The sequence below is a fragment of the Bidens hawaiensis genome, unplaced genomic scaffold, assembly GCF_021521415.1.
Source record: "Bidens hawaiensis isolate Kalapana, Puna unplaced genomic scaffold, B.hawaiensis_p1.1 tig00002414_1, whole genome shotgun sequence".
In the NCBI taxonomy this organism is placed as follows: domain Eukaryota; kingdom Viridiplantae; phylum Streptophyta; class Magnoliopsida; order Asterales; family Asteraceae; genus Bidens; species Bidens hawaiensis.
Window position 1 is genome coordinate 2,491,698 of NW_027491131.1, and position 24,699 is coordinate 2,516,396.

Consider the following 24,699-nt stretch of genomic DNA (forward strand, 5'->3'; position numbering starts at 1 on the left):
GTTTTGTTTTTCTTATTTATCAAAACCTATATGTAAATGAGATACCGCTCAATGCTTATATTCGAAGAGTAAAGATCCACAGACAGGGTAACAAACAACACAAAACTAATGATGCACAAGTAAGATAAAATAAAAATTTTTAGAGGTAAGATAGTTCAGAGTCGCGCTATTTTAGTAAGGACGCGCAATTTGTTTAATTTTCTTGTGCAAAGTACACCAAAAACACAAATTTTAATTTTTTTTTTCATGATTTTATCAACCAACAGACAATTTATTATCAATTTTAGGTAACTGGTGTCACATTATTAGAAAAAAAAAGTAAAATAAATTTATTTACAAGTTTGAAAAATGACCTTGAATTAAGATCTATGTATGAAAACTAACTGTTATATGTCATATCAGAAGCTACATAGCACATATATATGTATATCTAAAAAATGACAAATAAGACACATTAGAAATCAGAAAACGGCATGCATATGTGTGGGTTGACCCGAACACAACCCGTTTGAGACAAAAGTTTTTGTTTTATCATCTTTCTTTTTTTTCCCCCATCAATCAATACTTCAATTCATAATTACAAAAAATCCAACTTGATACAGAACAAGGACATTTTTTGTTTTTAATTTTGCCTTAAGATACCCAACCAATTTAATTTATTACATAAAACATATGTTAAAAGGAAAGAAATGCGTTAAACGGGTCGACCCACAAACCACTGAACATGACCCAATTAGCTAAACGGGTTCACGGGAGTGACCCAGACCCATTTATGCCCAACCGAAAGATGCAAATTTTGTGACACATTCGGGTCGTATCACAAATTCACACAGAACTGTATTTGTATGGATCCGGTCAATATAAAAGTTAACAATTACTAAAAATCAACGTTTATAAACCAAGGTGTTAGAAGATTTGATCTTGGTTTAAACCACCAGCAGGCTTACCATCTTCTTTCTCGACAAAATGCAAATCATCAAACGGTTTGATTGTGGCCAAAGATTTGATTTCTTATCATCCTGTAGGTAATGCAACAATCTGTGTTATAAACAATAAAAATCATGTTTAAAACATAAATTTAAAAGGAAAAATGCATTCCAAAATGGATCCAGGACCACGGACAAAAAGAACTCACGATTAACAATGGTGGTTCATTACAAACGATGCTTCGCCACCAAGAGTAACCATAAACTTTTACCCAAGCCAAATACTTCAATTGATATATTCTAATTTGAGATGTTTTTGCCTCAATGCGTAGCTGGCTACACACTCGATTTGTTTACATCTATAAGAAACCTTACATGCTTTATACCCATTAACAACCTGTTTACAACCAGCTGATGACTTGTCATAGCCAATCAAAGTGTGCCACATTACTCGTGCAATCATAGCGTGGCACGTTGCACCGTTTACTCATGACTTGTCATAGCCAATCAAATTTGACATATTGCAACTCATGCAATCATAGCGTGGCACGTTGCACCTTTTTGGTCACAATGACACATTTATTTCCACTTGTGTATAGAGTTTCCACCTTGACTTTTATTAACTTCGCCATATCGCTACCATTATGATTAGCTTTATAAGCAATGGTCCTAACAAAATCTCCCTAAATTAATTTATTGACTTAAATTCTAACATCCTATATTTATCATAGAACCCTCCATTCAATATCAAGCCATCATTAAACCATGTATATTGCATACCTAGTGAAACCAAATTGAAATTGAAAAAAAAAATCAAATAGTAAATAAATTGATGGAAGAAGCAAATGAAATGCACATATTCATTTATTGTAGGTGATCTAGATGTCGTGGTCCAATAAAAATTAAAGTATTTATGATATTTTAATTAACTATACGAATACGGATAAGTAAGGTTGTCTTCATAGTGAATTGGTGGAAAGTGATTAGTTTATAAACTAAGTTAACTAAATACTTAAGCAAATTGTATAATCTTTAACTTATTTTTATAATAAAGCAAGGAACTTGGTTATGATTAAAATTTATATAAAGAAAATGTAACCCCTCCGGATTTCCGGTTCAATGATCCACCAAAACCTTTTAAGCAGGTAGATCCCACAAATATATAGATATGGTCTTGTAAATGGTAATTCAAGTGATAATTAAACACAAGTTTTTAATATGAACTCGTGTAATATAATTACCAAATTATAAATGCCACTTACCTCTCATAGTTACCAAACCGCTCATGATGCAGGAAAACAAATGCAAAGGATAAAAGATGGACAAATGGAACATAAACAATTCACTTAAATAAATCAAACCAGAAGTATTTTTCAAATAAAGAAAAGCAGTCCAATGAACTAAAATAAACAGGGTTCACATAAAAAAACCATCCACATGGAGGTGATTACAAAATATATAGTCACTAATATAATAAGGGATATTGGATTTTAATAATTCAAACTTTGTTCTATTGGTCAATATTAATTCCAACTTACGAAATTCCATACATTAATCTCAACTTGCACTCTATTGGCCTTCACTGAGCCTTTTTTTAACGGAAACTAACCTGATTAGTTTTAGAGCAAACTATGTCATCTTCTAAGTTGAGGGAGACAAATAAAAAACGTAATTTAACTTAAAAACTCACCACCACAGTACGCTACCACCGACACCGCTGCCGCCACCGCGACCGTTGCTGTCACCACCTCCGTCGCCTCCACCCCATCTGTTTTTGAATGGAGGGTTTGGAAATGGGATATTGGATTTTAATAATCCAAACTTTGGTATTTTGGCCGACAATCATAATTATATAACTTTTCAAACAGGCGGAGGTGGTGGCGGTGGGGGTGTTGGCGTTCACGGCAGCGGCGGTCACCGTTGTGGCGGCAATGGTCGCGGTAGCGATGTCGGTGGCGACAGTGTTGGTGGTGGTGGCGGCGACAGTGGTGGCGGTGACTGTTTAAGTTAAATTACATTTTTCGTTTGTCTTCCTCAACTTTGGAGAAACAGGTGGCGGCAGCGACGAGGAGGTGGTGGTGGTGTTGGCGGTGGTCATGACGATGTTGGCGTCGGCGGTGTCGACAATGGCGGCAGTTGTGGTGGTGGTGGCGGAGGCGGCGACGGCCGTGATGGTGAGTTTTTAAGTTAAATTATATTTTTCATTTGTCTCCCTCAACTTGGATAAATGACATATTTTGCTCTAAAACTAACCGGGTTAATTCTTGTTAGGAAAAAGGCTCAGTGAAGGCCAACAGAGTGCAAGTTGGGATTAATATAAGGAATTTCTTAAGTTGAGATTAATATCAGCCAATAGGCCGAAGTTTGGATTATTAAAATCCAATATCCCTATTAATAATAACACTACTAAAACTTTTCATTAAAATTATAACTTGGACCATGAAGTTTCCAATGAGAATCTTAGTTATTTAATCTTAATGAAAATTTTTATAGTGTTATTAATTTCTTTATTATTGTGAGTGACTAAATCTTTTGTAATCACCTTCGTGTGGAGGGTTCGTTTATGTGAACCCTGTTTATTTTAGTTCATTGGATTACTATTCTTTATTTGAAAAATTCTTGTGGTTTGATTTATTTAAGTGAATTGTTTATGTTTCATTTGTCCATCTTTTATCCTTCGCATTTGTTTTCCTGCATCATGAGCGGTTTGGTAACTATGAGGGATAGGTAGCATTATAATTTGGGAATTAGATTGCACGAGTTCATATTAAAAACTTGTGTTTAATTAATCACTTGAGTTAACCATTTACAAGACCATATCTATATATTTATGGGATCTACCTACTTAAAAAGGTTTTGGTGGATCAATGAATCGGAAATCCAGAGGGGTTACATTTTCTTTATCTAAATTTTAATCATAATCAAGTTACTTGCTTTATTATAAAAATAATTTAAAGATTATACAAACTTCTTAAGTATTTAGTTAACTTAGTTTATAAACTAATCACTGTCCATCAATTCCTTATGAAGACAACCTTACTTACCCGTATTTGTATAGATAACTAAAAGATCATAGTTACTTTAATTTTTATTGGACCACGACATCTAGATCATTCAACATTTGAAACTGCAGAATTGTCACAATTGGTGTCGTTAAACGTGTCGAGTTCTCGCGTATCAAACACAGGATTACAGCATTTAACAAAACTGAAAAACTTGAAGTCACTAAGTTTGGAATCAACTAAAGTAACCCACAAACGATATCAAGAAGCTCCACGAGTCGCATCTCCCGGACTTGGTGACGTATCGGCCCGAGTAAATGACGACGACGGGTTTGGGTCTAATAAATGAGTTTTTATGATTTGTTGACCTGTAAATAATGGTGGTTTGTGTTTTATGGGTTTGAATGCATGCATGGTGATGATGTTTTATGGGTGTATGTGAAGCTGCTGCTTATTGCCATTAAAAAATATGGTGGAAGTTGTAACGTAAATAAATGGCACCTGACCTCTACATTCATCTCTTTTTAAGGTTCTTGTAAATATTATGTTTTGTTTATAGAACTTTATTATGTTATGTTTTAACTTGTGTTTGGTTTTGCTTGGGGCTTTTAGCAAGAATATGGGCCTAGGCCCAGCTAAAATTGGTTCAAAAAGCCCCGAGTACGGTCTTGAGTTTTTGAAAAATGTTAGGTTTCAAATTTTTGGGTCTGGGAGTTCTTAAAAAAACCGTTCGTTTTTAATTTTTTTTGGCTTCGGGTCCGTACGCCACATTCGCTATTTTCGGTCTGTCATTTATGCTTGAAATTTTGCAAAACGGTTAGGTTTTAGATTTTTGGGTGTCGGAGTTGTTAAAAAAACGTCCGCTCATTTATGCTTGAAATTTTGCAAAACGGTTAGGTTTTAGATTTTTCGGTCTCGGATTTGCTAAAAAAAAACATTCGTTTTCAGATTTTTTTCGCTTCGGGTCCCTACGTCGCATTCGCTATTTTCGGTGTCATTTATGCTTGAAATTTTGCTCGAAATCTTGGGTTTGCATTCGCTATTTTTGGTTTGTCATTTTGCTCGAAATGCTTTGGCTGGAAAAAAGTTGATTTAAAATAATGAATTTGAATCTAAATCTTTTTGTTAGTAATAAACTAATTGATTATTATGCATTTAGCTTAATACTATTTATTAAATTTCATAACCTAGTTAAAATTCATAATTGAAGATGTAGGCTCATAAATTCGAGTATGTTTGGTTTATTTGGTTAAAATTACATGTAAATTAGAAACTGTACAACGTAGTGAATGACCTACACCAACAAAAAGTATTGTCACGCAAAACAAATGGATATTCACTAACTTTTCACTTAATAACGCGCAATAATCAAACTGAAAAGCATGATAATTATTTAATCTTTTTCTCAATGAGGTTATTTGATTGGTTGAAATTAGATCTGGCTTCACCTATCATCCTCTTGGTGGTGTTTACAGCCTAGCGTCGTCCAAAGGGGCTCTGGGTACCCTTCACCCTTTGATGCCCTCTTGTGGTGGTTTAACATTTACAAGTAGGCCGAGGTGGTCTCTATTACACATAGTCTTATACTTAGTGGGATTCTGGGCCTGGACCCACTTAATACTAGCTTCTGTATCACTCCAAGCCCCAACATAGGTGTGTTTACGAGAGTTAAGAGGGATTGACATCAAAATATGTTATTTAAGACATGTAGGGCCGGCTCTCAAGGAGGATAGGGTGGTCGACGGATTCTGGCCTGATGATGTGCGTCAGGTAACCCTCATAACTAAGCTTTAAATATAAAACGAAAATCCTAAAACCACACACAACCGGCAAGTGTACCGATCGCAAGTAGTTTAGACCTAGGAAGTCCGAGTATCGAACACGTGGACACATAAGGACGCTAATGATCACCAACTCTAGACAAGACCTACCTAAGAATAATATTTAATTGATTTTTAATTACTTAACTGGACTAACTAGACTGACTGACAAAAGTTACCAAAAATAGAAAACTTAACGACAAACTAACTGTGTTAACTTTGGATGGAGAAAAACGTCTACCTAGGTCTGAATCAAACTGTAGGCCTAACAAGCAAATAGATTGGATGACCTCTAGACACCGATTCCTAAAGATGACACGACTAAAGATCGCTCAGTCTCATTGGATCACCTCTCGGTCTCACTCAATAAACCTTAACTACTCTTAACCGGCTAAAATGACCAAACCGGGAAACAATTGTTAACGTGTTCTAATATTGACTCACCTCTCGGTCTTACCAACACTCGACCCTAATGGCAATGAATACTACACACCCAAGGATAGAGGAACAATTCAACTTAAACCAAAATAGATCAACTAGTCGCTCAAAACACCTAAACCTGATAAGAAACGAACTCGCTCTCGCGCAATTCTTATTCTAGCATGCAAAGGTAATGAGACGACCCTAACTTCTTATCACCTCTCGGTCTCTAAGGAGGTGTCTAATCGCTATACTTTAACCACAAATTCATGCAACAAAACCCTACGGTTGTACCTACCGCAAACAAACCCTAAACACCAAGTCTAGAATCAAACAAGCACCGATCAATCAATACAAAACTAATCAACCAACGCAAGAGGTTTAAGCAATGAATTGCCAAAATTTCCAGCCCTTAAACACAACCTATTTCATGTCGAAATCAAACTTTACAATAACAATTAAGGTCTATCAATCAAACAATCCAATAAACTCATCAAACACTAACAATAATCATCATTCCTAGGTAGAATCAACAAGTTTAGCCTCTAATCATATTTGGACAGCAGCTAATCATCAATAAAAACATCATATAACTCATACCAATCATCTTAACAATCATTCAATGATAAAAAATAATCAATAACAAGTCAATCTCTCAAGCAATTGTAAAACAAATTAACAACTGAACAAGAAAATAAAAGTTATGAACAATGTTTAAAGAGGAAGGATATAAGGTTGATTTCGGGTTGCTTTTGGCTGTAAAAACTGATGAGAAACGTGTCCCTAGGCTTGTTCTTGACCTCCTTCTTCTTCCTAGCCGTCACCACCTCCAAACCCTAGCATTTTCTTTTCTTTTTCCCTGCGGAACTGATGGGCTGCCATAGGGTTTTTTATTTTTTTATATTATAATATTATTGTAAGACTTGGGCTTTTCCAACATGTAATCGGGCCGGGCTTTGAGTTGTTTCTTGAAATCGTGTGTAAAAGGCCCGTAAACTCCTCGAAAAGTCTGGTTTCTTCATTCTTTCACCCTTAGCCTACAAGATAATTAAAACTATGTAAAACCTATATAAAACAAGCTAAAATACATAAAATACAATATAGTAACGTATATAAAAGGTGCGGAAAATAAGTGTGTTTTACAACACATCACCTGACACCTCGCTAGGCCTGAATTTTTTAAAAAAAAGTTATATATGCTTTTATGAAAATATATATATATATATATATATATATATATATATATTTATGTTTAACTCAATTACACAACCACTAATTGGTCTAGTGGCAAAGGGTGTTGACTTCCAACCAAAAGGTTGCGGGTTCTCGTCTCATTTGAAACTTGTTTAAGCTTATTTTTATACAAAAAGGTTTTTACACAACCCAAATCATAATCAAGTAAGTTAATTTAAAAAGGCAAATTGGAAATAAATAATCTCACCTTTTGTGTATTGGTCGATAATAATCCTACCTTTAAAAATCATCAACAACGGTCCAACCTTTCAGCTATTTTTGTCTCAATGGTCACTCGTTAAAGATCACTTAATGCCGTTACATTTTATCCGAGTTTCAAACCGATATTTTAGGGCTTTTAATCGGAAGAGGATACAACTGATGTAAAACTTATCTCAAATCGATGATTCAAATGGATTAATTTTTCTTAATTAGAAATTTAAACACCCGAATTGAAACACTTTTTCGTCGTTTAGATCACCGTTTCGAGATAAGTTTTAAATCAGTTGACTCGTATCATTCTTCCGATCAAAAGCCCTAAAACATCGGTTTGAAACTCGGAAAAACGTAACGACGTTAAGTGTTTTTTAACGAAGGACCACTGAGACAAAAATAGTTGAAAAGTTGGACCGTTGGTAGTGATTTTATAAGTGGGATTATTAACAGCCAATACACAAAAGGTGGGATTGGTTATTTCCAATTTTCTATTTAAAAATTAAATTGCGTAAACCTAACAAAAAACCTTTTTACTTAGGCCCAAATTTTCCACCTTCGGCTTAAATTTTTTTAACAATTCTCGCAAATGGAATAAAGAAAATAGAATAAATTAAATTGAATAAAGAAAATAGAATAAATCAATCATAAAATCAAATAAACATGGTAAATTATTGATTCACCCTCCTGGACGACCTCAAACGTGAAAATAGCGGGTCTTGATCCTCGACGAGACATGTTCATGAAAATAGCCGGTAAAGGCAATAATAGAAGTTTTATCAAATTCATAATTGAAAATATATTTAAAAGTACAACTATTCTAAATATTATAAATGTTGGAACCTATTCCGGGTGAAGGGTAAGGTTCCTAACAATTACGAAAATGGAGATCAAGAGTGAGTAGTGAGTAAAGAGTGTTTTGTATTGATAGTGAATGAATTACAATGTTGATCTCTTCTTTATTTATAGAAGAGAATGTTTATACACATTGCCTATTGGTTTATCTATCCCGGCCGAGTTCTTTGGTCCGACGTTCTTTACTTTGAGCCTTGCTGGTTCGAAGATCTTTATCTCATGGTTATTACTTCCTATCCCAAGTCATGCGTGCATTGGACCACCCACTATATCGGACGTGCCACATAAGGTTTCCCTCGCAAATGGTTTCCCTCCAAACCATCTTCTAGAATCTCTTGTACTATTGGGCCTATCCTTGTTGGGCTTTGTTGGTATTACTGGGCTGGAGCCTGTCCGTGAGGCCATCTCATGGGTAGGCTCTTCAATAAAAATATGAAAAATTTACATGATCTCCAAATAATTGGATGCTAGTAAGGCCGGCGATTCTCTTGATTGTAAGCAACCTTTGTGGAATAGCGCTCACTCGTCTATCCCACATATTTATTACTCCCCTCGTGTGTCGGAAGCAAGTACCATATTCAACATAAAACTAAGACAAAAATAAAAACATGCGGTGGGTACTAGGAATTCAGGTAATAATAAATATTAGTGTTTATTTATTTTTCAAACCTCATCCCGTCGTTCAGAAAAGCTATGTCAGATAATTCTTCGGTCTCACGATCAGAACTCTTCCTTGATACTTGTAGACTCATAAACAAGAGAACCTGATGTTATCATGACCATAGCTGATTTGGCTATAACGTGTTCTGCAAGGTGCTTCCCATGTATGATATGCGTGGGGAAATACCCCAATCTTCCAAAAAAACAAATCTCAGGTTAGCGAAATAAAAGTTAACGGTCGTGATATAGCTACACCACCTCATCTGATTTCACACCATCAAATGACCAGCCACAAAATAATATAGTGGTCATTCTCACCATAGACAGTCAAACTGAAAATTTGTAGTCATAATGGCCGATGAGGTGATGAGCCAATATCCGGATGACCGTTCTGACCTTGGGCAGTCAAACTATGAAAGTTTTTGGTCAAAACGTTCATCTGACCTCTATCTGGAAGCTTTCTGACAATAGATGGTCAAAACTATATGTAAATGAGATACCGCTCAATGCTTATATTCGAACAACACAAAACTACCATTTTCGGTTTCTATCTACATAAAGTTCCATAACCAAGTTTAAGCAAGAATTTAATCTAAATCCACAAAAACCACTAGAAAGTTATTAAAGATTTTCCAAATCAAGTCTATACGAAATAAAGCTATTTGTTTTTATTTTTTATTTTTTATTTTTATAATTTTTTTTTTGCAGAGTACACGAATTAGAAACCAATTTTAATTTTTTTTATGATTTTATCAACCAACTTCAAATTAACTTGAAAGAAATATGTTAAATGGGTCAAACCACAAACCCACCGGTTTTGACCTGAACACGACCCAATTAACTAAACGGTTTCACGGGAGCGACCTGAACCCATTTATTCCAAACCGAAAGATGCAAATTTCGTGTTACGTTCGGGTCGTATCACAAATTCACACAGTATAGACCGACAAATTCCTCTGAATTTGTATGGATCAGGTCAAAACAAAATATAACAATTACTAAAAATCAACGTTTATAAACCAAGGTGTTAGAAGATTTGATCTTGGTTTAAACCACCAGAAGTCTTACCATCTTCTTTGTCGACGAAATGCAAATCATCAAACGGTGTGATTGTGGCAAAGATTTGATTTCTTATCTTCATGTTGGTAATACAACAATCTGTGTTATAAACAATAGTAATCATGTTTAAAACATAAATATAAAAGGAAAAATGCATTCCAAAATGGATCCAGGACCACGGACAAAAAGAACTCACGATTAACAATGGTGGTTCATTACAAACGATGCTTCGCCACCAAGAGTAACCATAAACTTTTACCCAAGCCAAATACTTCAATTGATATATTCTAATTTGAGATGTTTTTGCCTCAATGCGTAGCTGGCTACACACTCGATTTGTTTACATCTATAAGAAACCTTGCATGCTTTATACCCATAACAGCCTGTTTACAACAAGCTGATGACTTGTCATAGCCAATCAAAGTGTGCCACGTTGCAACTCGTGTAATCATAGCATGGCACGTTGCATCGTTTACTCATGACTTGTCATATCCAATCAAATTTTGACACATTGCAACTCGTGCAATCATAGCGTGGCACGTTGCACCTTTTTGTCACAATGACACATTTATTTCCACTTGTGTCTGGATTTTCCACCTTGAGTTTTATTAACTTCACCATATCGCTACCGTTATGATTAGCTTTATAAACAATGGTCCTAATAAAATCTCCCTAATTTAATTTATTGACTTAAATTCTAACATCCTATATTTATCATAGAACCCTCCATTCAATATCAAGCCATCATTAAACCATGTATATAACATACCTAGTGAAACCAAGTAGAAATGGAAAAAATATCAAATACTAAATAACTTGATGGAAGAAGCAAATGAAGTGCAGACATTCATTTATTGTAAATGATCTAGATGTCGTGGTCCAATAAAAATTAAATTACTTATGATATTTTAATTACCTATATACGAATACGGGTAAGTAAGGTCGTCTTCATAGGGAATTGGTGGAAAGTGATTAGTTTATAAACTAAGTTAACTAAATACTTAAGCAAATTGTATAATCTTTAAATTATTTTTATAATAAAGCAAGGAACTTGATTATCATTAGAATTTATATAAAGAAAATGTAACCCCTCCGGATTTCCGGTTCAACAATCCATCAAAACCTTTTTAAGTAGGGAGATCCCACAAATATATAGATATGGTCTTGTAAATGGTTTACTCAAGTGACAATTAAACACAAGTTTTTAATATGAACTCGGTGCAATCTAATTACCAAATTTTAAATGCCACCTCCCCCTCATAATTACCAAACCGCTCATGATACAAGGAAAACAAATGCGAAGGATAAAAGATAGACAAATGAAACATAAATAATTCATTTAAATAAATCAAACCCACACGTATTTTTCAAATAAAGAAAAATAGTCCAATGAACTAAAATAAACAGGGCTCACATAAATGAATCATTCACATGGAGGTGGTTACAAAAGATTTAGTCACTCATAATAATAAAGAAATTAATAACACTACTAAAACTTTTCATTAAAATTAAGTAACTAAGATTCTCAGTAGAAAACTCCATGGTCCAAGTTGTAATACTTTTTGCAACCACTTATAATTGTTATTTATAGCTCAAAACTCTTTAGCGTTTTGTTTTGCTTTTCACTCCAAGTGTTCTGCAAATATACCAAAACATATTATTTCAATTCTCATAAATAAAACGCCATTTGATTTAATTTCTTTAACAACAAATTTTATATAAAAAGATGATGGTTAGAAAAGACTAACTAAACAACACTAAAACAAAATTACACGAAAGAAGAGGGTTTTGAAACTACCTGGCTACGAAATAATAATGTTTTTGTTTCTAGTAGCAATCCATAAAAATGAAAATGGACAATCGAATAAAAAATGAACTTCATCTTCAAATCATTTCCAAATCACCCACCACATTATATAAATATTCCTTACACCATATTTTCCTTAATCTTAGAATAATTACACTGTTCGAGCCAATTTTGTATGTTGCATTGTGGAAGTAACTAAAATATGAAGTTATTTGCGAAACGAGATCCAAGCCTTTTCCAAAACACAAGATGTAATAGAACCACTAGCTTGGTCTAGTGGCAAAGGGGTGTTGACTTCCACTAAAAGGTTGCGGGTTCTCGTCTCATTTGAAACATGTTTTAGCTTATTTTTATACAAAAATGTTTTTACACAACCCAAATCATAATCAAGCAAGTCAATTTAAAAAGACAAATTGGAAATAAATAATATAATCTCACCTTTTGTGTATTGGCCGATAATAATCCCACCTTTAAAAATCGCTACCAATGATCCAACTTTTCAACTATTTTTTTCTCAATGGTCCTTCGTTAAAAATCACTTAACGTCGTTACATTTATCCGAGTTTCAAACCGATATTTTAGGGCTTTTAATCGGAAGAAGGATACGGGTTAACCATGTAAAACTTATCTCCAATCGATGATTCAAATGGATTAATTTTTGTTAATTAGAAATTCAAACACCCGAATTGAAACACTGTTTCGTCGTTTATATCACTGTTTCGAGATAAGTTTTACATCAGTTGACTCGTATCCTTCTTCCTATCAAAAGCTCTAAAACACCGGTTTGAAACTCGGAAAAAAACATAACGGCGTTAAGTGTTTTTTAACGGAGGACCATTGAGATAAAAATAGTTGAAATGTTGGACCGTTGGTAGTGATTTTTAAATATTGAATTATTATCGGCCAATACACAAAAGGTGGAATTATTTATTTCCAGTTTTTCATTTAAAAATTAAATTGTTTAAACCTAACAAAAAACACTTTTACTTAAGGCCCAAAATTTTTTCCACATTCGGCTTAAAATTTTTTAACAATTCTCGCAAATGGAAGGGTGGCAAGTTGATGGAAGGCAAACCACGGTCTGCTTCATCCTATTTTTTCTTTATTTGATGGAAGGTAATGGTCGATTTATTGACGAGTCGGGGACTTTCCTTGGTCTCCACTGGGTCAGTCATTTCGTATACAGGTCAATGATTCATCATAGTAGTCACAACTTCTAACCAATGGTATGCGAGTAGCACAAGCATTTATGTTGCAAGACGTCTTTAAATGTTCACAAGGCCTCGTGTATGTGATGAATGAGTAGGCCAAACGGTTAAGCACACTTGAGTAGATGCGTGATTTGGCACGCATTGATGCACACATTGCTTTAAACTAAATCGAACAAAGAAAATAGAATAAATCAATCATAAAATCAAATAAACATGGTAAATTATTGATTTCACCCTCCCGGATGACCTCAAACGTGAAAATAGCGGGTCTTGATCGTTGACAAGACATGTTCATGAAAATAGCCTGTAAAGGCAATAATAGAAGGTTTATCAAATTCATAATTGAAAATATATTTAAAAGTCTTGAGCTATTCTAAATATTATAAAAATGTGAAAAATTTACATGATCTCCAAATAACCGGATGCTAGTAAGGCCGGCGATTCTCTTGGTTGTGAGCAACCTTTGTGGAATAGCGCTCACTCGTTTATCCCACATATTTATTACTCCCCTCGTGTCGGAAGCAAGTAATCGGTGAGCAACCTTCCATTACGATGACTGCGTAGAGATTCAAATTTATGCACCGTTAAGCACCCCGAAGATGCCAACTTAGTTCCCTGCTAAATGTAAATAGTTATTAAGGTATACGCGCAAATCCTGGCTCTAAATATGCAAAACATGCCAAAATGAGACCTAGATGGCAGATGGGTGATAATAATAAAAATACACACAATGCCATAATCATCAGCTAACTAACTGCTAGATTCTTAGATACTTACGGTACTTCCGGCATGGTATTTATGACTAAAACAATCACTTGGGGTGGTAAATGTGACCCATGGGTTGTATTAAAATGTATATAATAGGTCAGAATGGGTCAAACTGACCGTTAAGACCATGGGTTGGAGTGTTGGCAAAAAGCTTTTAGTGTTCGGCCAGTGTGGAACCATAGAAGGAATTCAATCACCACTAATTGGTATATTTATTTATGCATCAATGACGATAGATGCACTCGCCATAGTTTCAGCATTACGGCAAAGCCATGTCAAATTTTACTCCGTCTACCCAAAGCACCATTTATCAATGGAAATTTTTTATAATCACCTATACAAGTTTTTTTTTTTTGGTTTTTGTTTTTGTTTTGTTAAATCTAAGTGGCTTTTTGTGAATGAAAATGTAATTATTGGCTTTTAAATGATGTTGGTTTTTTTGGTAATTGAATGTGTTGTTGATTGGAATTGAATTTGAAAGTTATAGTCCTACTAGGATATGGATGTTGGTGGTTCTTCTCTCTGTTTTTTTTTTAATGTATTTGTGTAATAGGAACCACCTGGCTGTCATCATGATTTTAACTTATTTCGGTAACGAAATGGCTGGAATGATATTCACATCCATCTTTAGCCGTTCTTTTTATCCTTCAACCGACCGAATTCAATTTCTTCTTTGATTTCTCATGGAATCGGGTTGTCCAATCCGCCATCCCGATTCCATCGTACAACCTCTCTGCGATCTCACCCAATCTGCGTATCTTGATCCATATTTCCTTCCATTCACTCTGTCCACCCTAAGCATCATTTATCGATGGAAATTAATTATAATTGTTAATGTATACTTTTATATATAAAATCTAAGATTTCATTTGAAAAATTGTGGCTTTTGGTGAAAAGAAAGTGATTTTGACTAAACTAGACACGAATTCAAGATTTATTAATTATGTTAATTACAGATTTGTCAAAAATGGTTTTGAATGTTCCGAAATACTTTTAAAAATATTTCCCGAGTTATAAATTGGCATTAAAGAGATTAAACTGATTTTGAAGGTCTTTTAACAAAGCTACAAAGGGTCAGGTTAAAATTGCAAAATTGAGCAATTAAGGCTCAAATATATTCCTAATTAAGTGTCAAAGCATGACTAAATTAAATGCGATGCATGATTTGGAATAGTTGAGTTAATTGGTCATGTGGGTGGTTGATGAAATTAGTCATAAGGTTACTTAATTGTATCTGTACTCAAAGAAGCATTGAAGCATAATTATTAAGTTTTGCATGAACATTAGATGTTCAAGTTCAATTAAGCAAGAGCATGTGAAATTGCAAGCTTATTATTCTAAGATGAGCACATAAAGCTTTCCAAACCAGTATACATCAAACGGCTCGGATTAAGGATAACTATGATTTATTGCCTAATCCGATCCTCAATTTTGTGCAAGATGCGTACGGATCTTGTGTATTATGAGGCCAAGTCTTATGTGACCTTGAGATTTGCATCAAGAGTCATGACTTTAGTAACAGGAAACTAAATTTCCATCTTAGATCAACTATGATTCTCACTCCCATATTTCAATAAATTTACAGTGTGTGAATTATGCGTCTTTGTGCGAGTAGTTGGTAGTGTTTAATATATGAGATCATTTGTTCAAAATGTGGTTGATCAAGTAAGTGATCAAATAACCAATTTGATTCATTAATCCCAGGGATTTTAGAACTATGTTAATGTTGAAATGGCATTGCAAGATCAAATATAAAAGCTAAAGAGTGTGACAGATCTCAACTTCTCAAGGCCTAACTCCATTGCCAAAACAGGTCTCTCCAATCTATAATACATTCGCTTCAAGATCAACCGGGTGACAAAGGACCGTATCGTATTTAGGGTTTTTATTTTTTGTGGTGGTGCAGTGGAGAAGTAGGTAACCAGAACCTAAGGCTTTGATACCATGTTAGACAATGGTAAATACTGGATGATCTCCATTCATTATAGGGTTACAACATATAGAGCTAAACCGGCGTGGGCTTGATACTAAAACCCTAAATACTGTACAGTTTACCCTTAATGTAAAAATACATTAATGATGAATCGGCCAACGAGAATCAGTATAAGTATTGGAATTGCTAGAGGTTTTGTTCTTCTTCTTGATAAATCAACACTCAAAATAGCAACATGGGTCATAAAACCATTATCTTAGTTTGAGTCTCTTGACAACAGAATTGCACATTAGCTGTCTGGTTTGGAACTAGACTTAACTTTCTTCTCAATGTATGGCCATTTTACCCCAATCTCACAAACCATAAATTTTACAATTTCAAACGGTAAAATTACGAGTTTTTTTACAGAACTAATATCATTTTAGAAATTCTTTTCACAACTAAGCATGGGTTTGAAAATTTTTCAAAATTAATGCAATCTCCATTAGTAATGACAACTTGAAAAAATCCTATAGGGTTAGTCAGGGAATTTAAGGGAATGTAAGACTTAAATTATTACGAATGTATAAGTTGCAGTTACTAACGGCAACTTCTGCCATGTTTTTGTCAAGTTGTCATTACTGATGGCAACTTCTGAAAAGTTGTCATTAGCAATGGAAACTTCTGCCATGTTTTTGTCAAGTTGTCATTACTAATGACAACTTCTCAGAAGTTGTTATTAGTAATGGCAACTTATGACAGGTTGCCGTTAACAATGGAAACTTCTGCCAAGTTGCCATTACTAATGGCAACTTTTCGGTATCGAAATGAGTTTATGAACCACGGTTTTAAACACATCTCCTTGTGGTCATTTCTTAGACGTGATTCCACGTTTGCGGCTGCGACTAATGCTCCGGTTGAAGATCGCGACTCCGACTCTGATGGTTTAGGTGCGGAGGAGCATTGGTGAATTTATGTTTTTAGTATATGTATTATGGTTTTAACGCATGCTTTAAGGTTTCTTATGAATTTAAGGTTTTAATGTATGCTTTATGGTTTGTTATGAATGTTGTTTTTTTAATTAATTAACTTTTAAATTTTAATACACCAAGTGTATTATCTTTAACTGGCAAACATGTAAAGAAAATTACAAAATATATTAATATTTTCTAAATGCAATATGAGCATGGTTATTGACTATGCTCAACGAAGTGAATTTTAAGTTACTCGAGTTAATTGAAAAAGTACTGATGCTTGTTCATAGTCTTGACTTAAAAAAAAATAAAATAAAAACAAAGCAAGTTTCATATTAATTCTCATTAACACCTTTTAAAAATAACGGTCTCCCCTCAATCTACTTATATTATAATAACTAAACATAATTAAAAGGATGCATGTATTATATTAGAAGTGTAAAAAATGCATACATGCATCTTTAGCTACTGACATTCATCTTATTTATTGTTCCAAACAAACACCCGTGAACTAAAGCAAAGAAGTGATATCAGAAGTTGCCATTAGTAATGGCAACTTGGCAGAAGTTTCCATTGTTAACGGCAACCTGTCATAAGTTTCCATTGCTAATGACAACTTTTAAGAAGTTGCCATTCGTAATGGCAACTTGACAAAAACATGGCAGAAGTTTCCATCGCTAATGACAACTTTTCAGAAGTTGCCATTCGTAATGGCAACTTGACAAAAACATGGCAGAGTAACGGCAACTTATACATTCCCAATAATTTAAGTCTTACATTCCCTGACTAACCATATAGGGTTTCTTCAAGTTGCCATTACTAATGGAGATTGCATTAATTTTGAAAAATTTTCAAACCCAGGCTTAGTTGTGAAAAGGATTTCTTAAACAATATTAACTAATATTGTTTAAGAAATCCTTTTCACAACTAAGCCTGGGTTTGAAAATTTTTCAAAATTAATGCAATCTCCATTAGTAATGGCAACTTGAAGAAACCCTATATGGTTAGTCAGGGAATCTAAAGGAATGCAAGACTTAAATTATTGGGAATGTATAAGTTGTCGTCACTAACGGCAACTTCTGCCATGTTTTTGTCAAGCTGTCATTACTAATGGCGACTTCTGAAAAGTTGTCATTAGCAATGAAAACTTATGATAGGTTGCCGTTTAACAATGGAAACTTCTGCCAAGTTGTCATTACTAATGGCAACTTCTGATATCACTTCTTTGCTTTAATTCACGGGTGTTTGTTTGGAACAATAAATAAGATGAATGTCATAATAAATACCATGCATGCATTTGTTTTACCAATAAAGTTAAAGCTATCAAACATTCAATATAAGTAGGTAAGGTGTGTGTGGGGGGGGGGGGGGTTCTCATTTTCCCGACTTCAACGGCTTCGGCTAAATGAACAGGAGGACGACATTACTTGCTTTCATTTACCTTACGCTTGAATAATTATTGCATTACGATTGTTGAATCGCGAGTTTCCTATGTATATGTATACACAAAAACTAATGAAAACTCACCAACTTAATTGTTGACAAAATATATTATTTTCAACGTGTTACAGGTTGAATCGATGGTATGCTAAGGACGAAGATCATTAGTTTGCCTTAGGATATTTGAAATAAAGAACTTGTTTACTTTTCGATGAAGTGTTATCTTTTGTTTTTATTTATGAGTAATATGTGTACTTTGATGATATGAAATGCATTAAATATAATTATTGTCGCTTTAATAGCGTTACGAGCTTTGAATGATCTGTACGTTACACACGGGCATATTCCGCTTAAAGCCGGGGTGTTACAAGCGGTGCCACTTCTCACATGACAAACCAATCAGGTAACTTCTCGTCCTATTTTAATAATTGCAAAACTCGTAATATAATCGTTGGAAACGGGTCGACAAGGTAACCAAACCCTACCTCCCCCATTCCCACCCCTTAAATTAACGAATGTCCTTTACGCACCCAATCTAATTCATAACTACTATGTGTACGACGCCTAACTATAGATAATTGGGTTTTGATTAAATTTGATCCTTTTGGTTTTTCTGTGAAGGACCTCAAGACGCAGACCCATATCCTCAGATGCAACAGTACCGGTGATCTCTACCTCCTCATGCCACAGATGCTCTCCAAAGTCAAAACACACTTAGCAAATGTGGCGATCACGCAAAAACTGTTGCATCAACGTCTTGGCCACCCTGGCACTCAACCTTTACAAACCCTCAAGAAGTCCTCTTTTATTTCGTTTCCTAAATTTAATAAAACTATTTGTGAACCATGTATTTTGGGGAAAAGTGTTAAACTCCCGTTTATTGATTCGTGTACTCGTACCTATGCACCTTTTGACATTGTTCACAGTGACCTTTGGACCTCACCGGTTTTGAGTTCCGGGGGTCACCGATATTACATTTTGTTTATTGATGATTTTTCTGATTTCTTATGGACCTTTCCCATTGCTAGAAAATCACAAGTCTATAATACCTTTTGTCACTTCTATAATCTGATTCACACCCAATTTGAAAAACGAATAAAACAGCTTCAATGTGACAATGATAAGGAATATGTTAACAATTCTTTCAACCATTTTTTCCACCAACACGGCATGATTTTCCGCTTGTCATGTCCACACACCTCCTCTCAAAATGGGAAAGCGGAACGTAAAATCCGCACAATCAATAACATGGTTCGTACCTTACTCGCCCAAGCCAACCTCCCAAATACGTTCTGGTACTACGCTCTTGAAACCGCCATATATTTATTAAACATAATCCCTAATAAACCCGCAAACCTCAATAATCCAACCACAATTCTGTATAAACGTTCCCCCTCTTATGACCATCTCCGCGTGTTCGGGTGCTTGTGCTACCCTATCAAACCCCTGAACACCATTCACAAACTCCAACACCGCTCTAACGCGTGTGTCTTCCTCGGCTAACCACCAAACCACAGGGGATACCGTTGTCTAGATCTAACCACTCGCCAAATGATAATCTCGAGACATGTGATCTTTGACGAGCAAACCTTCCCATATGCTACCACTCCACCTCCACCGAACGACCCATACCGTTTTCTAAAAAACCCACCTCATCCGAGCATGTGGAACCATGTGCACTCCTCGGTCCTACCTTCCACCACTCACGGTGGTACCCCACCCACTGCCTCCGCTCCCCTCACACCTATCTCTGATCCCCCACAGAACCCCATTCAGCCAGTCCCTTCATCCCCAGCGGCTACCCATTCTCCAGCCCCTCCCTCCCCCGACATCCTAACCTACTCGAGACGAAACAAACAAAATGATAGACAAACAGCCACCTCTCAGCCTCCTGCCCCAACCAACCAGACCCCACCTCCCCAGACTACAACTCGTACCATGCGCACCCGCACAATGGACGGGATTTCCAAACCAAAACCCACGTTTAACCTTCACACCGCCACCATTGAACCCCTACCTAAATCGCCCAAAACCGCCTTGTCCACACCCGAATGGCGAAACGCTATGAACAACGAGTACGATGCACTTATTAAAAATGGGACGTAGGAGTTAGTCCCGCGCCAATCTGACATGAATGTTATTTGATGTTCGGTTTATTTGTACATATTTATGTGTGTTAACTTACCCGTTTTACTCGTTTAGTTTAGGAACTATGGTACTTCATACATGTTTATTGTGTTTCAGGTCACAGGTACTTAACGTGCTTAATTTGGACCTGTACGAGCATGGAATGAAGACCCGGGATGTCCAGCACGCTTACCGAGGCACTCATGTGGACTTGCTGACTGAGTGACCCATCGCGTAACGCAATGGGTGTGGGAGGCAGGGCATCGCGCTACGCGATGCCCTTGATTTAATGATGCTTTGACTTTTGGTCCATCGCGTAGCGCGATGGACTAGAGGACAGGACCATCGCTACGCGATGGTCCGTATAGACGGGAAATTTAGGGTTTTATGTTATATTCGTTTTGACGACCCTAGACGCCATTCTTCACCTTCCGGGCGATTTCCAGAGTATAAGAGCAAGTCCCGATCATCCCCAATCATCTCTAAGTGTCCTACATGGCCTACCAGATCATAACCAAGGCCCGAGAGATGCCAATGCGCTGCTAGCTTCTTCAAGTCATACCCGGGATGTAGAGTATTGTATCTTTCAGTTTTTCTCATGTATTTAGAATGAATTGATTGTAATGATCTTTGATTAATATATGAGTATTGATGTCTAGTATTATTGTGCACTCAGTCGGTTTAGGTTTATTTCGATCAGAACGATTATGGTGCCAGTTGCTATGATAATTGCTTATAGGATTGTTTTGACTAGTTGAATGTGATGAAGCATACGTTTTCCCTTAGTTGAGTCACACTGGCATGGACTGTTTGATAACCAGTTCCGTGTGTTAGTAAGCGTTGATGCCTAAGGTTTATCTAGTTAGTCAATCGGTGTTAATCAGTGATTGTTAATCTGTTAATGTAACGATTCCGGCAAATTCAGGTATACCCTAGCCGGAATATACCATTTATGTGTTATTTAATACTGAATATATATAAATTATAATGTGTTTATACGAGTATATAAGATTCACAAGTATGAATTATACTCGAATGTACAGCTAGTCGTATTGGAATTACGATTAACCGATGAACGATTATTGAAACCCGATCGAATCGGGGATTACATTATAGACGAAATATATGATGTTTAGTAAGGTTTACGAAGTATTAAGGCTACGGGATAAGTGAATTATAGCACAGAAAAAGGATTTCGATTTATTGGTACGTCGGTACGATAAACGAAACCTTTAACATCAAACCAAGCAAGAGAAGATCGATCAAGCCGAAAAAGATGCACAATGACCGACAATATGATGTGTTGAGTCAATAAATGTCATGGTTTAAGTTTTTAAAGTTTTTAAATCGGTTTTATATAAATTTTATTTTTAAGCCGAAAAACGACCGTTTTAGCCTCGTTTTAAGCCGAATTAAGTGTTTAACCGAAAAACGAACTGAACCAGATTATCCACAACATTATCCGGATTACACAATCCAAATGTGTGGCCAAGGTTGGAGATGTGGGCCCCACCCCACACCATACAAGGACCGATCGGTCCATGTGGTGCACACACACATTTCATTTTCTTTTTTCTAAACTCCCAACTCCACATTTCTCTCCATCCTCCACACATTCAACCAAAAACCCTTGTTTTTTTAAGAAGATCCATAAGGTATAAACATGTTATTATGGTTTAATCGTGGTTTTTAATTCCAAAATCTTGAGAAAATGATGTTTCAAGTGAAAAATGGGTGAAAACCCGAGATGAAACCGATTCTTGCATGATCAAGTGATGTATACAAGTTATACAAGGGATCTTGGTCCAAGAAAGGAGTTAAAAGAGTCAAAAACGAATTTTTACGGTTAAAATCTTTGTTTCGATGTCTTAACCGAAACCATGAAAGAAATGGCTTGATTGTGGGTATAACTTGCTTGGTGTGGTGTTATTGTGCTTGTAGGTGTTATATCTAGTTGCTAGCAAAGGCTAGAAAGCAAGATCTTTGCGATCTAAAGCTAGAAACACAAGGTAGTTCGGTTTTTCGTATGATTTGTGTTATTTGGACAGATTGTGGTAGACTTAGAGTTGGGTCATGAAATTTCACAGAGATGATCTACACATGAAAATATGAGATCTGTGAAATTTTGGTAATTTTTGGATAAAGGATGAATATTTGGTGAATTTAATGCTCGGTTTTGGCTAAAAATGGTGAAAAATAGCTAAACATCATGAAAAATTCTAGAAAAATTCAGATAAGCTTTTTATAACATATAAAAGTCACACACAAAATTTCAGGTCCATTGGAGAAGTCTAAGTAGGCTTTTCGGTAAAACGAGTTCTAGGGTTTTCTAGCTCGGTTTTGGTGAAAATGGCATGAAAAATGAGTTTTTGGTTCTGTAAAAATTACTGGGAACTATGTGGATGGCAGGAGCCATCCCAGAAAAATTTGGGATTTTTCTAATGTCGTTTGGTATTTTCGACATATTTGGTGTTTAAATGACGTTTTAAAATAGATAAATAAATGTTAAATATAAAAATTAATTCTGGAAATATTTTTATAAAATTCCTTACTGTCAAAAACTGATTTGTGCAAAATTTCAAGATCCGAGACTAAACGGATAATTATTTGTGCTAAACAGAACATAAAAACAAACTTTTAAAGCTTAAAACGCGTAAACCGGCAAAGTTCGCCTAAGCGAGCTGACTGGTGTATAAAAACCCTAAAATGGACTATTTTCATGAAACTAAGTTAATCAAGTAAAAATAAATCATCCGAAAGTAATTCGGATGATTTGGGTAATTTTACCCGATTTAGCAGTTTCCGGTATACTAAAGACGGAAACGGGCCCCGCGGCCAAACGGGGTGTCTAAACCGAGCTCTAATTTCACCATTTTAATTAAAATACCAGTAACAACTATTTTCGGGTCGTATGTGACCAAACTCATTTTTTGAAAACATAAAGACGGTTAACCGTGCTAGGCACGCAAAACGAGAAAACAAACTAATGGTAATTTTAACTAAAGAACTCTAAGTGATATCACAATCTAAGTCCTGAGAAGTGTTTCGGGGTTAACATTGTCCCCAGATCGTGTACGGTACTGGGTTAACAGTGTCCCCAGACGTACCGGTTAACACGAATTTAAGTTATATTAATAGAAATTGTGTAGTAACGACTTAGGGATCGTATTACAGATCCGGACCGGTAGCTGTGCACAGTGTTACATCTTTGCTCACAAAAAGGTGAGTTTCACGAGCCCCTTTTTATTGAACTGTTTTAAATATTTTCCCGGGACGGAAAGCATGTTTTTATCAAAGTGTTTAAGTACATGCCGATCGCATGGAAATGAATGTATTTATATAATGTTTATTGTACGGGAATCGTACGGTAATGTATTAAGATGGTAATTGTCTGAGTTGCTAATATTGTAAGGCCCGAAACAGTGTTCTGGGTTAACAGTGCCCCCAGAGTTTATTAAATGTGTTTCTGGGTTAACAGTGTCCCCAGAGGCTATTAAATGTGTTTCTGGGTTAACAGTGTCCCCAGAGGCTATTAAATGTGTTTCTGGGTTAACAGTGTCCCCAGAGGCTATTAAATGTATTTCTGGGTTAACAGTGTCCCCAGAGGTTATTAAATGTATTTCTGGGTTAACAGTGTCCCCAGAGGTTATTAAATGTGTTTCTGGGTTAACAGAGTTTTCACTTGTAGGCTCAGCATAATTACATCATTAATTTATGATTTTTAAAATGATTTGTCATGGTTTAGTTAAATTAGTGAAACTCACCAACTATTCGTAGTTGACCCGTTTTCTTTACATGCTTTCTAGGTACACCCAAATTGGAATGAGTGATACGTGCTTGATGATGTGTGCTATTTTGTGGAAGCTTAAGGGTCTATATTTTGTTTTAAACATGTTAACGTACTATTGGTAAAACTTATGTGATAACGCCTAGTCGGTAACGAAACTCGGAACAATGTAATACGTATAAGTTATTGTAGTGGTGTTTTCTTTATAAGCAATGCTGTTGATATCAGATGTATCTGTTGCATCCCGTTTACGTTTCCGCTAAGGTTACGGGGTGTTACAGAACTTGGTATCAGAGCCATTGGTTATAAAGAATTAGGATGTCTTTAAAAGATACCTAAAATATAACCAGTAGCTCAAGTGTTATAGGATCTGAATATCAATTAATAATTTATTGTGACAAGGTCTGGATGAACTTGGATGGACAAGTGAGTTATTATGGTCCGGAACATAATAACAAACTTGTCCGCACGAGGGAATTCAGGGG